At 43.9% G+C, this 14,244-nt stretch overlaps 1 long non-coding RNA gene across 1 annotated transcript; it reads right to left on the reverse strand.

Moving 5' to 3' along the window:
• Nucleotides 1–5,513: 5,513 nt before the first annotated feature.
• On the reverse strand, nt 5,514–9,460 carry LOC135906054 (uncharacterized). The gene is made up of 3 exons (XR_010565610.2): nt 9,321–9,460; nt 6,811–6,914; nt 5,514–5,738 (listed from the first exon to the last, which is right to left on the reverse strand). It is a non-coding gene; the product is annotated as an uncharacterized lncRNA (long non-coding RNA).
• Nucleotides 9,461–14,244: the final 4,784 nt, after the last annotated feature.

Genomic DNA, 14,244 nt, shown 5'->3' on the forward strand with positions numbered 1-14,244 from the left:
TTTTACTAAAAAAAGTTGATATCATCCTAAGCTAATATCAACAAGTTGATATCGAAGTTGATATCAACGAAGTAGATATCAACACCTAAGCTGTGACAGAGTATTACTACTACTTCATGTAGTCCCACAGCATATGTTCATGAAAAATTATACTTGGTGATTTAGCGATCGGGGAAAATTAATGTGGCTCTCACAAAGCTGTATATGCTTTGAAGGCTTGCATGCTGTTGATTTTGAATGAACTACAACTGCTTTTGTTTTTCAGCAGTTGGTATCTATGACATTAGCAGTAGACTGAATAGAGCTTTTTTTTAATTATGTGCTTGCATTGCCTATAACTTCATCAATATCAGAACCGGTGAAAAATAAAGTGGTGTCATCTGCCTAGATGGCACAAGACATGGATTTATCAATTCTTATGATGTCATTAACATAGACATAACCACATAACAATAGCCACAGTATGCTGCCTTGCGGCACCCCGCATTTTACTTCAATAAAATCAGATAAAACTCTCTGTGCATGCTAACAGCTTATATACGATTACTTAAATAGCTCTTTATCAAATCTAATACAATGCCATGAATTCCCTAGAAATCAGAAAAAAAAAATGAACATAAATGAAAAAAATGGTCCGGCAGTTTTGGTTGTGGTGGCCTCAGGCGGCGGCTCGAAGTCCTTAGACTCGGGCGGCATCTTCTGCTTGCCAAAAAAAATTCCCTAGAAAGGTAATTTTTTATAACAAGTCATGATTGGTTCTGTCGAATGCTTTTGAATAATCACATAACATTCCAATTGTAATTTTTTTATACTGAAGGTTTTTTGTTGTTGTTGTTGTTGTTTTATTCCTGAAATAATAGTGCTGTATTAGACCATGCCTGAAACCATACTTGGCAGATGCAATGACTGAATTGGAGTCGAAAAACCTAAAAAGTATGACGTAATTTTTAAGCGTTTTAGAAAATACTGGCAATATGGATACTGCTATGTAATTACCTAGAGAGTTTTTGTCACCTTTTTTTTTATAAAGTACTCCTACTTTAGTTTTTTTACATTGCTGATGGTTTGTCAGAAAAGTTTTTGTAAACAGCTAAAAAGTTCAATAAACTTATAAGCTTTATCAGGACATGAGAATGATAAAACCAGATTCCAGTCTACTGAGGCAATTTCATGGCAAAAGTTTTCTAGATTTTGAGAGTTTATCTGCTGGCATATTGTATTCAAGCAAGTCTCCTTAGTTTGAACAGGATGCTTATCAGTGATTTAATAAACAGGCATGTGACCACTAACACAGCTATCAACAACACTGGATAGCAAGCAGTGCTGAGGGAGATTTGTTATAAACAAATCTGGGAAGTAATCGTAAAAGTGTAGATAATTCTCTTTGTTTAAAATTATTTGTCGACATACCAAGATTAAGGTCTTCTTCAAAACTAAGGTGTAGTTTTTGGAATTAAAAAAAAAACAAAAAAGAGTGTCTAAAAACAAAAGAAATTCATCACAGTTCCCACAGGGTGGTCTCTATATTACACTTATTAAACAACTTCGAAGTCAGCTGTAGTATGCAAGAGGTAGTCCAAATATTCAAAAGTAACTACAAGCTTTAGATATAGACAAACACCACCACCTCTTTTGGAATTTCGGCTTGAAAAAAATTCGCAGTTTCACCCGAAAGGCGAAGCATCGGTTGAAATAGCAAATTAGTGGACAGCTATACGAAGTAAGGATAGTAGTTTTATCAGCCGTATAAACTTGTACATACTAACTAAATGAACAAGCATGGTGTCATGCACGCACAAGAAAACATTCACAAATCTCACTCAATGACTGCGGAAACTCGCCATCAAAACGCTGGAGTGAGGAAGCGCGGCAGCAGCAGCGAACAAATTGACCTTCATTCTGCGTCTTGCATCAACACGAACTAAGCTGCAAAATCACAGCGCGCAGCGGAATCTATCCACGCCGCAGATGGCTTTAAATATACAGCTGCCCGGGCAGCCGAGCAACACACCCCGCTTCCCTACCCTACCCTCGGGGCCTTGCATGCAACGGAAGATGGCTCGCTTCCTTGCAAGCTTTCACTCGCGCATACAGCATAGGACGACGATTTTATTGCTCCTGGACTTTATATTGAACCTCGCAGCAATGCCGACAGCAGAAATGTGCCTGGAGTGTCCATATTATTGCTAAATAAAATTGTCTTGTAATCATCAAGATGCAGGATATGAGACATATCACAGTACCCTGTTTCAGTCAGCATTACGGCTGTAAATTTGAAATGAAAGCCTTCCATAAAATGACAGAACTCGTCATAAAACGATTCCATACCTTTTGTGTCACGTACCAATTTTAGAGGATTTGACAAGAATGGGCAAATACTGAGTGGGCTTAAATACCATAAAGCAGAGAGAATGGTGCCGACTGTTTCCTTGTATGCGTTTAAACGATTTTCAATAGCTAGGTTTTTCACTGTCTATATATTCACAGTTTATTGTTAAAAGAAATATAGTCAAGAATTAAAGCTGATGTAGTGCTGTGCTGTAAATGTACAATGCTGATAGCACACTGTGCTTGTTACAATCTATGGTTTTTCTGCTGTAGTGACTTGATTCTTGCTGTTAGGTGTGTTTTAATTTGCAAGTAAATCTGGTGCATTTCAAGTAAGGAAGAAGGCTGTAAGCTGGTGCTCTCTATTGTGAGTTCGCTCCCAGGAAGCATGCAGTTAGCTAGCAGACGTCTACGTTCCAGCTTGCTCTAGCTAAGGCTACAGCTAGTGGCCATCTTCTGTAAGCTAGACTCGAGACCTAGACCTCTACAAACCAGCTGGTAGCTCAGCTAATGCTCCCTCCACTTACTGCAAGTATCCACCCAGAAAGCACTGCTGTAGCTGCAGTGTAGACATTCAATGTCCAGGCTTGTTTCAGCTTCGCAGGTGCTATGGTTAGCTCTACTTACTGTGTTTGCAATCCTGGAAGGTTGAATTCTTATTTTACATGTCACTACTAAAGCACAAGAAAGGCAATGACCACACTAAAATTTTCACTTTGACTGTGATCAGTGTCTTTCTTGTGCCAAGTTAATTCCCAACCAGATGAGCTGTTCTCAAGCCCTTAATTTCATGCCACTAATATTGCACAAATACAAATTGACAATCATTTAAAGAGGTAATCAATACAGTGCAACAACATACCTCTTGTCAATACGTAGTACCAGTACCAAAATAGTTATCCCAACATTCACAAAGAAATGTATTTGTGCTCTATGTATTTTTCTCCCACCCCTTCCGTTTAAACTGCAAGACAACATTTTTTGCCTAAGCTCATGCATAAGCATTTCTAGTGAGCAAATGGCATCGGCACAAACCAACTTTAATGTGTACCAAAGTTGGTAATGAAACATTATTGGAGGTTTTCATACAAAGTATTATGTATGCTGCTACGCATATGTGACAGAAAAAACTTTTCATTATGCCCTTTTATTTTTAAGAATTTAAGATGCAGCCTAAACAAGTGTTGCAGTTCAGCCTACACTGAGTGCACATAATGCATTGCAGCCCACTCATTTTGTTTAGCCATTCTCAACGTTCCAGCACCATGCCCGTAAATACTTTTACACATTGAGTCAGAAAGGACCATTGTTTTGTGATACTAGTGGATCAGTATTAGCATACTATACCATGCACGCCGGCTATAGCAGTACATGTCTGCTTGACGTAGTGTGACAAATGTGCAATTCTATGTCCCTTGTTCCACAGGCCATTAGTAGGTTGCACTGCATGTGTATCTTATGTGCCAGTAGACTTGCACTGGTATGAAAATACATGGATCCATATGGAAAAACAGTATATACCGTTTCCACAACCAAATACAGCCAATAAATGCCACTATTACTTCAGGTAAACTGCACTATAAACGGTTGCATGCAGTACTAATGGCAGCAGAACTAAGTGCAAGTGTGTGGAAAGTGCATTTTAAGGAAGATGCATGCAGACTAGATGCATGCAGTACTAATGGCAGCAGAACTGAGTGCAAGTGTGTGGAAAGTGCATTTCAAGGAAGATGCATGCAGAAAGGCTGTTCCATGTTTCTACAGACGACTTTGCATAATGGCTCATACATGCTTAAGGGAGCCATAAAAGATGCAGTTTATTTCATAAACACAAATCTGATTCAGTATGATTGCTATGAATATGAGTAATACAGTGGGCCCTTAATAAATGCAACTTCTTTTCAGAGAACTGTAATTTTCAAATAAAGCAAACAGTGCAAAGAAAGATCAGGCTAAGACTTGGATGGAATTGTAAGCCTAAAAAACAGCAAAGGCCCATTCACAATGCTCTCTTGAATACAGTTAAACCTCGATATAACGAAAGTCTTGCTATAACGAAGTATTTCTTTTCATAGCCTCTTGTCCATAGGACACCATGTATTTAGAACCTCAATATAACGAAGTGTGTTTGTATGCGATTTCAATATAATGAAATTTCGCTTCTGCAGCAAAGGAATGCCTAGGCAATCAATGGAAACTTCTGCGGACGCAGATGGGCAAATGATTGAATTACAAGCGACTGCTTGCAAACGCACCTCACAAATCGCGCACGGCGCGACAAGAACGACCACGGAAGTGGAGCCGCATCATGTTCCGTATAAAGTCCAAGTGCGATAGGATCCTATCGTGGCCCGCGCACTTTGTGCTTTAGGTGCGAGTGAACGTGTGCGAGCGTCAGACAAAAAAAGATGGGGGCGATCAAGCGCGCGCGAGGGGCTGATTGGGGGAGGGAGGGGGGGTAGCTGGCGCGCGTGTCGCCGTGGCTGCGCATGGCTGTAACCGCGGCTGAGCGCATACACAGCCGTGCATCCCGCTTTAGAGGTAATCTGCCGCGTGTGCAAATAGTGGGCGTGTCGAGACGGCGTGGCATCATGTAAGCTGTCTTCTCGCGCGCTTAGTACTGGTGGTTGCGTAATCTTGAGTTTCGGTGACTCGTTGGAGCCAGAGGCAGAGGAAGCATTCACTCCCCGCTGCCGGCGCTTTTAATGATAGCGTGTTCCCAATGCGGGCGACGCTATCAGCCGCGGGGGCGGAGTGGCATGAAACCGTACCATTCGTCGCCGACTCCCAAATTCATCAAAATGAATCGTTTTATCATTTAAATTTGCTTTTTTCGATTGCCCGATAATTCGGAAAGTTCTGCGGCCCCATTCCGTGTACGAAAAACCAATCTGCGACTACTATTTGCATACAAGGTAGAATTTCAATACAATGAAATTTCGATATAACGAAGCAAATTGCCGACTTTACCTACTTCGTTATATCGACGTTTAACTGTATTATATCTTTCTAGTGACCAATGCTCTAAAAGACTTATTTTGCTTAAATTTTGCATGGCTGCAAAAACTATACCATTCTCTCTCTCTCACATACAACACACAAACAAACCTGATTTGTAGTGCTTTCTAAAGTTACCAATTGGAATTACAATTCACGGCTGGCCTACCACAAAGAACTTGTTGTGGTCCCTGGAGCCACATTTTGATTAGAAGACCCACCATTTCTGCTAACAGGAAAGGCTTGATTTTCACCCTGGAATACTTTGTTGCAATCTTTTATGGACAACTGGGATTCCCATGCAGAAAGCTGGTCGATGAGATCACAGCTATGGCACTTCCTTCTTCGTGCCACTTAAGGGAAAGATGCAGCTGCTTACTCAGGGATTGGCAGGCTCAATTGTTTCTAGTATTCTGCACGAGTTAAAACAAGACATCAACAGTAAAGCAAATTGTGCATCAAAACAATTACTCTCTTAAAATCAATTTATACACCTAGGATAAATTCATTAAGGGAGTACTGACACAAAAATTTTGTCCCCTGCTTTTGTGCTTTTTTAGGTAGTTGCCAACCCCACAATTATGACATGGAGCCTTTATTTCTTGAGCAGCACAAATTATTATGTCACATTTTATGCAGCTATCTTAAAATGTACTCCAAGTGCAGCACTATTTTATATGTGAAGCAGGAGACTATTTACATCACTGAAACCATAGTTGGAATTCATGTGGTGTCACAAACAACCCAAGCACCAGACAGTTGGCTCAATGCAATAGTTGACGGTGATATAATGACCTTATCACTAAAAGCTGTCAAATTAGCCTTTCCAACTGCAAGCTTCTTTTTGAAATGCAGGAGGACTCTCACCCCTGTTATCCTGTCGAGTGTTGAATGATCTCTGTTTTTGCAGCGTGGTCATTTGTGTATGTGTATGCGTCAGTTGTGTCTGGTAGCATGAAACCGCCGGATCGAGTATTGGTGACATGAATAGACTTATGTTTCACATACAAAGCCACACTACACTTTGTGCATGTTTTGAGCTGTCACACTAAAAGGCAATGCATTAATTAATATTTCTCTATTAATACACAATTGAGGCTCCATAGCATGATTACTGTGTTAACAGCTGTCCATTCTTAGTTTAAAATCTAGATAAAAATTTTGTGGTATACTCCCTTGTCAGCACAAACAATGACAAATAACTTTATCATCATTGTTTTGACGTCAAATTCACATTGAATAAGGCAAATATCAAAAGGAAAAGGGAATTTTCCTTACTGGCAAATAGCACAACATAGTACTCTCTTTCCTGAAGCTGACAGCATTTAAACATTGCAAATTGGCAAGCTAGTGTTCAGACTTATATTTATAACTAAATTAAAAAGCTAGAGGTTCCACACCAATAAATGCAAGCATAGCTCACTTTCATATATGCCAGAAAACATAGTAAGAATTCTATGTAATTAAGGTTATAAAATGCGTCACCTTTATCTTTGAGTCACAGATGACGCTCAAGCAGCAGTTTTGTGAGGCGATCTGCCACTGTTTTGAGAGTGTGACAGTTAACGTTGGGTCATTCCTAGCCACCTCTGAAATTGAGAAAACATTTATCATCTGATGCAGGCAGCATAAATGACTACTTAAATTAGAAAAGCACATAATACCACATTGGCTATTAACATTCTTAAGCTGCACTGGCTTATGTAAAGGAAACAGTTTAAGTGGGGTAGCTCACTATTCAGCAAACAAAATGGACCTTGTTTTAGCTTTGTTTCTTGTCTAAGATTTATTGTCATTGCTTTCTCTATGCAGCTAAATTAACCATACATTACTTCAAACTCACATTCAATGACAGCTATGAATAGCTTCATCCAAGGTTTTCTCCTCTTGCAGTGAGAAAGGTAGAATATTATGTGAACAGTGATAGCTTACAAAGAATTTCAAATGCGACCTCCAAGTGAAGACGTGTCCCGAAAAAAAAAAAAAATTCATACACTCAGAACAACAAAAATGGAACAAGATGCAGACTACATTAACATCACACTACTCTGTGACAAAACTGCAAGCAACACACCTGTCTTGACAGTTGCATGGAATAGTGCAGTGCAGAAACCATTCAGTAAAAACATAATAAAGGCCAACTCACGATTAAGGTATTTTATTTACACAATATTTTTTTAAATAACTATACACATTCAACCAAAACAATACATGCAAAAGTAATGTTCACCATGATTTGCAGATAGGCTTTTTACACTTCACACAGGAACACTGAAACAAGTCACACAGCACTAAATTTCTTAACCTTGAAATTGCAAATTGCAAGTTTCATTTAGCTAATGTGTAAAGGGGATATTTTTTGTGCTCAAAATAATGGGCAGTGCCCGTGAGGTTTTTGAACCACTTTAAAAGTTCAGTTTTCATGAAATGTTGCACATGTATGCTTAGAGCTGGTGATGATCTTTTGCTCTCGTGTGGCTTCCCATTATAAACTTCTGTTCTTTATTGTCATCAGTGTACAAAAGACGCTTCGGCTGCAGGCGGCTGTTGCCTTCGGCGACCGCACCTGTTTGCTGACTGCCGTTGGTATTATTTGCATCGCCTTCTTACCTAATGGTGGAGTGGGCACACTTCCATGAGCTAAATGTGGGGCCATTAGCAATTTTTTTCCTGATATGGGAGGTCAATGAACGGTGTTGAGGCCGCTTTCATGCAAAATTTTTGTGGTTTCGTTTATTTTCGTGTGTAGTCGCAGCCTGTGAGTGTTACACAATCACATTTTAATACAGTGCATGCAGAGTGATGAATATAGTATCGCAACAACATATCGAGTCGGTAACAGAATTACATAGCTCCCATCGTAGCTTCAAAGCCAGTACCATATTCAAGTTCCAAAAGAAAAAAACTTGCAATCTGAAACAGCCTCCGTCAATAACTGCATGAACGCCACAATCCGAAACATTAACATATGTTCATGCCGTTCGTTACGGTTTACTGTGTACGGCGATGAAGGAAACGGATGCCAAACACCTGAGACACGGTATGTCTAGTCGTCACGCTAGTCACTATGAAAAGATTTGTCCACCAGGTGTGTGCGACGGGATTATGCACCAGTGCAAATCCTACTCTCCTTTGTCCTATGTTCAACCCTTCTACACCAGTGAGTGGTTTATCGCCGAATTCCTCTGTGTGGGCTGACCAGTGGGCGGAAACGACGTGACCTACGTTCACCCTCTGTACGGCACATTCTGAAAACAGTTGTACCCTTTGAGGTGTATATTTGCCACACACCAATAATCGTCGTCTGTCTTGCTTGTTTCTTTCCTTGAAAATGCTCGGCTATTTACGTTTCTGCCAGGAATGCTCTGTCATGTTGATAACATGCATGCCTTTCGTGACTTAGAAGTACCGGGCTCGCAGCTTTAAAGAAAGGAAATGCAGGCAAGACAGATGACAATGATTGCTGTGTGGCAAATATACACCCCAAAGGGCGCAACTGTTTTTAAGAGTGCAGGGAGCGGTTTTTCTCTGTAGTACTCTGTGTAGATTGCCAGGGAGTGGTTTTTCTCCATATTCCTCTGTGTGGGTGGACCAGTGTGCTGACAAGGCTTTCTACCAGGGAGCAAGAGAGAATGAGGTTGCCCGGATGGTTTAGGGTATAAGGAGGCCAGCGAGACACCACGGAGACCTCTTCTCTGCCAATGCGTGCAGGAGTACACACGCCGAACATTTTTGTTCTTCTTCACTTAGAGTGCCCCGCTCACCCGTAATGATGTATTAAACTGCTGTTATTTGTTTTTACATCATCTCATCTTCCCTTCCTAACCCTCGCCAATGGTAAATCTGATTCGAGCTGTTGAAGGTCACTGAAACCCCGTCCCCATACCAACCGGTACCAGCTCGTAACAACTCGTGGCCGCTCTAACATGTTTGAATCATGCAACATGATTTTCAGCAAAGTAGGAACCCTTCAGTCATGTAATGAAACCACTTACTGAAACAAAGTCAAGCGGTGTTGTTGCTGCCATTCTTACAAACACACTCCGAAGTTCTCCACTCGAAATCCAAAAGTGGAGATTTTTGGGCTAGATGGTTTGTTGCATCAATTGAAGTCATAGCGCTGGATTGACATGGACAAGAAAGATGATGATGATGATGCGATGATGATGATGATGCCTCAATTAATGGCACAAACCCACTATGGAGGATAGGCCACAAATCGAGTGGTGAAATGATTGAAAAAATAAAATAAATTAGTTAACAAATAAATAACACAAAGAAATAAAAATCAATGTATAACCCAAGATGAAAAATAAACTGTGAATACATGAGATAAAGTAGTGATCAATACTATAGTCAGCCTTACATTGATAGGAACCCTAAGAAAGAAAATTGTTGCTGAAATACATAAAATAAAGGATATACTTAAACATGAGCCAGTTAAATTTTGAATAATAATACTAGAATATTTAAACTGAATTAGTGCTTTCACTTTTTGAATTTTCTAAATTGAAGTAGAAGTAAATCAATTGTGGAAACTATAAAATATTAACAAGGCATTCATTTTGTGCCATATAGAAAATTATAAATGGCTAGGCAAACGTTCCTGTGGCTGTGTCCCAATACTGTTGCTTCAAGGGAGAGTAAAACAGTACTGCTTAAAGGCAATGCTAAATTTTGAAGCGGAATTTCTAGACATCATTTTCGATGAGTAGAGAAACGCCGACACAATAATAAAATATCTATGGATTCCATCTCATTGCAGAGGTAGCATAGAGGGGATACCGCCAGACCACATCTGTGGAAGTAAAATTTAAGTGTTGGAATATGGCAACGCAGCCTAGTAAATGAAACTTCGAATTTCCGGTTAGGACATCATTGCCGGTTCCAAGAATAATTTAGATGCAAAAGATCTGTAGATTTTGCCAATGACAGGGCTTTTTTGTCTTTGCTCAAAGAAAATTGCCTATATCTGGCTGCAGTGGTGTACGTAGTTGCCAGCAGCACAGATATCATAGGACCTGTTAAAGAAGCTCGTGCTAAGGAATTGGCTATATTATTAATATGAATGTCTCAGTGGCCTGGGACCCAGGCCATATGAACTAAACTTAAGTGAGGCGGAGCTAATGTATAAAACTTGTTCAATGCTGTCGACCTTGTAGACGCAGTAAGTATGCTGCATACAGATAGAGAATCTGTGACAAATAATAACTTTTGTAATATTGTTACGTAGGAAGACGCAGACGACAAGCTATTTACAAATATATTTACAAGGAAAATACGCTGCGCTTGGCCAAGAGGCAACAGCCCGCGCTAGCTTCTAAATCGTCGTCGTCGTCTTCACACTGCTGGCCTTTCGTGATCGCACATAATGTGCCGTAGCACTACCCCCGGCTGCAAAAGCGCCGTCCCGGAGCGTCTAAAGATCGGACTTGGAAGCAGTGTAGTAGGCCTTGAGCCTACTGACGTGTACGACATCACTAGATGCCACAGGAGAGGACGAGCTTGAGCCCACAGGAGCAATTTCGTAAGTCACAGGCGTCACCTGGCGCAGCACGCGGTAGGGCCCTGTGTAGCGCGAAAGAAGCTTCTCTGAAAGTCCGACGTGACGAGAGGGCGACCACAGGAGCACGAGCGCACCAGGTGAAAACTGTACATCACGATGGCGGGCGTTGTACTGACACTGCTGAGTGGTCTGTGAGGCCGTAAGTCGAGCACGGGCAAGCTGGCGTGCATGGTCGGCGAGGGCGATGGCGTCGCGCGCATACTCGCTTGTTGAGACCGCAGCAGGAGGAAGTGCCGTGTCTAGGGGCAAGGTAGGTTCGCGACCGTACAGGAGATAAAAGGGAGAAAATCCGGCGGTGTCGTGCCGGGAAGAATTGTACGCAAATGTTACGTAAGGAAGGGCAATGTCCCAGTCGTGGTGGTCCTTGGAAACGTACTTGGCCAGCATATCGGTAAGAGTACGGTTTAACCGCTCTGTCAGGCCATCGGTTTGAGGATGGTATGAAGTAGTCAGTTTGTGTTGAATGGAGCAGGAACGCATAATGTCAGCGATAACTTTCGAGAGGAAGTTTCGACCACGGTCAGTAAGCAGCTGTCGCGGGGCGCCATGAAGCAAGATAATGTCACGCAGGAGAAAGTCCGCGACGTCAGTGGCGCAGCTGGTAGGGAGAGCCCGAGTGATAGCGTATCGGGTGGCGTAATCAGTCACGACGGCTACCCATTTGTTCCCAGAGGATGACGTGGGAAAGGGACCGAGCAGGTCTAATCCAACACGAAAGAACGGTTCCACAGGGACGGTGATCGGCTGGAGATGACCGGCAGGTAGCACCTGAGGTGTCTTCCGACGCTGGCAGGGATCACAGGCAGCAACATAGCGTCGAACCGAGCGAGCGAGACCAGGCCAATAGAAGCGGCGGCGGATGCGGTCGTACGTGCGGGTTACCCCAAGATGTCCTGGAGTGGGTGCGTCATGCATCTCAAAGAGCACAGTCTGTCGTAGATGTTTTGGCACGACAAGAAGAAGATCAGGGCCATCAGGGAGGAAGCTCCTTCGGTACAGAATGCCGCCCTGGAGGACATATCGGCGAACGGATGCGCCGGTAGGTGTAGAGCGCAGACGCTCGATGAGTACTCGCAGCGATAGGTCTCGGCACTGCTCATCGGCGATGTTAGCGAAGGCAGACACAGAGAAAATGCCGTCGGCGGTACTACTGTCGGCGTCGGCAGGCTCGTCTACCGGGTAGCGAGACAGGCAGTCAGCGTCCTTGTGTAGTCGGCCAGATTTGTAGGTGACAGAGAACGAATATTCTTGGAGGCGTAAGGCCCAGCGACCAAGTCTTCCTGAAGGGTCTTTCAATGAGCATAACCAACAAAGTGCGTGATGGTCTGTGACAACGGAAAAGGATCGGCCATATAAGTATGGGCGGAATTTCGCAACCGCCCAAACTAGGGCCAGACACTCACGCTCAGTGATGGAATAGTTGCGCTCCGCGGGTGAGAGGAGCCTGCTGGCGTAAGCGATAACACGGTCGTGGCCACGCTGGCGTTGTGCCAGTACTGCTCCAATTCCGTGACCGCTGGCATCAGTACGGACTTCGGTAGGCGCAGAAGGATCGAAATGGGCCAGAACGGGAGGCGTTGTGAGAATGTCGATGAGATGAGAGAATGCAGAGGCCTCGTTATCGCCCCACTGGAAAGGAGTCTTTTTTCAAAAGGTCGGTTAGTGGTCGTGCTATGGCGGCGAAATTCCTCACGAAACGGCGGAAGTACGAACAAAGGCCGATGAAGCTGCGCACATCCTTGACACACTTCGGAACAGGGAAGTGCGTAACAGCATGGATCTTGCCTGGGTCCGGTTGCACTCTGTTCGCGTCAACGAGATGTCCAAGGACGGTAATCTGGCGACGGCCGAATTGGCACTTCGATGCGTTGAGTTGCAGACCGGCTCGCCGAAAAACGTCCAGGACTGCTGAGAGGCGCTCGAGGTGCGTAGCGAACGTTGGGGAGAATACGATGACGTCGTCCAAGTAGCACAAGCACGTGGACCATTTGAAACCGTGAAGAAGGGAGTCCATCATGCGTTCAAAAGTGGCAGGAGCGTTACATAGGCCGAACGGCATCACCTTGAATTGATAAAGACCGTCGGGTGTTACAAAGGCAGTCTTCTCGCGGTCAAGATCGTCCACGGCAATCTGCCAATAGCCGGAGCGAAGGTCAATAGAGGAGAAATAGCGAGCACCGTGGAGGCAGTCAAGGGCGTCATCAATCCGAGGCAGGGGATACACGTCCTTTTTGGTAACCCTGTTAAGGTGCCGATAATCCACGCAAAAGCGCCATGAGCCATCCTTCTTTTTTACCAGTACAACCGGTGATGCCCAAGGACTACATGACGGCTCAATAATGTTCTTGGCAAGCATTTTGCGAACTTCTGCGTGAATAACTTGACACTCAGCTGGTGACACTCGATACGGGCGGCGATGAATAGGAGGGGCATCGCCGGTATTAATGCGATGTTTGACAGCTGTAGTTTGGGCTAAAGGACGATCGTTAAAGTCAAAAATATCGTGGTAGGAAAACAGAACGCGGTAGAGTTCACGAGCGTGCTCGGAGGGCAAGTCGGGGGCAATCATTTTCCGTAAGTCAGCGATGGTACAATTTGTCGACTGCGATGGGAGAGGAGTATCGGATGAAGTGTCGTCTACTGCAATGGATGCTACTGAGTGATCCTCGAATGAACAAAGCTGGGCCAAAGACATCCCACGTGGCAGCACTTGTGTCGTCAAGCCAAAGTTGACCACTGGCAGGCAGACGCAATTCGCCGTAATAGATAAAACTGTATGGGGTACTGTGATCCCGTGTGTAAGGAGGACGTCTGGCATAGGAGCCGCGATGTAGTGACCGTCGGGGACTGGTGGGGATGACACTAGGTCAACGTAGGTCAGTGCCGAAGGTGGCAAGCGAACGAAGGCGGCGGAACTGAGGCGACTGGGGTGGTTCAGCAGGATCCAGAACAGGCAGGTCAAGGCGGAGAGTACTGGCGGAACAATCGATGAGAGCAGAATGGGCGGAGAGGAAGTCTAAGCCGAGGATGATGTCGTGGGGACAGTGGGTGATGACTGTGAATAGCACGATTGTTGAGCGATCGGCGAAGGAGACGCGGGCTGTACACATACCAATGACGGGGGCTGTTCCGCCATCGGCGACACGGACAACAGGCGTCGTGGCGGGCGTGATAATTTTCCTGAGCCGGTTACGAAGGTTAGCGCTCATTACGGACAAATGCGCCCCAGTGTCTATGAGAGCAGACACAGAAACACCGTCGACTTGCACGTCAAGAAGGTTCAGATGAGTGGGCAAAGTCAGTAGAGGATTTGGCGGCATAGGGGGCAATGCAGCGTCACCTCGAGGCGCTGC

Source organism: Dermacentor albipictus, chromosome 1 (genome assembly GCF_038994185.2).
Source record: "Dermacentor albipictus isolate Rhodes 1998 colony chromosome 1, USDA_Dalb.pri_finalv2, whole genome shotgun sequence".
NCBI lineage: Eukaryota > Metazoa > Arthropoda > Arachnida > Ixodida > Ixodidae > Dermacentor > Dermacentor albipictus.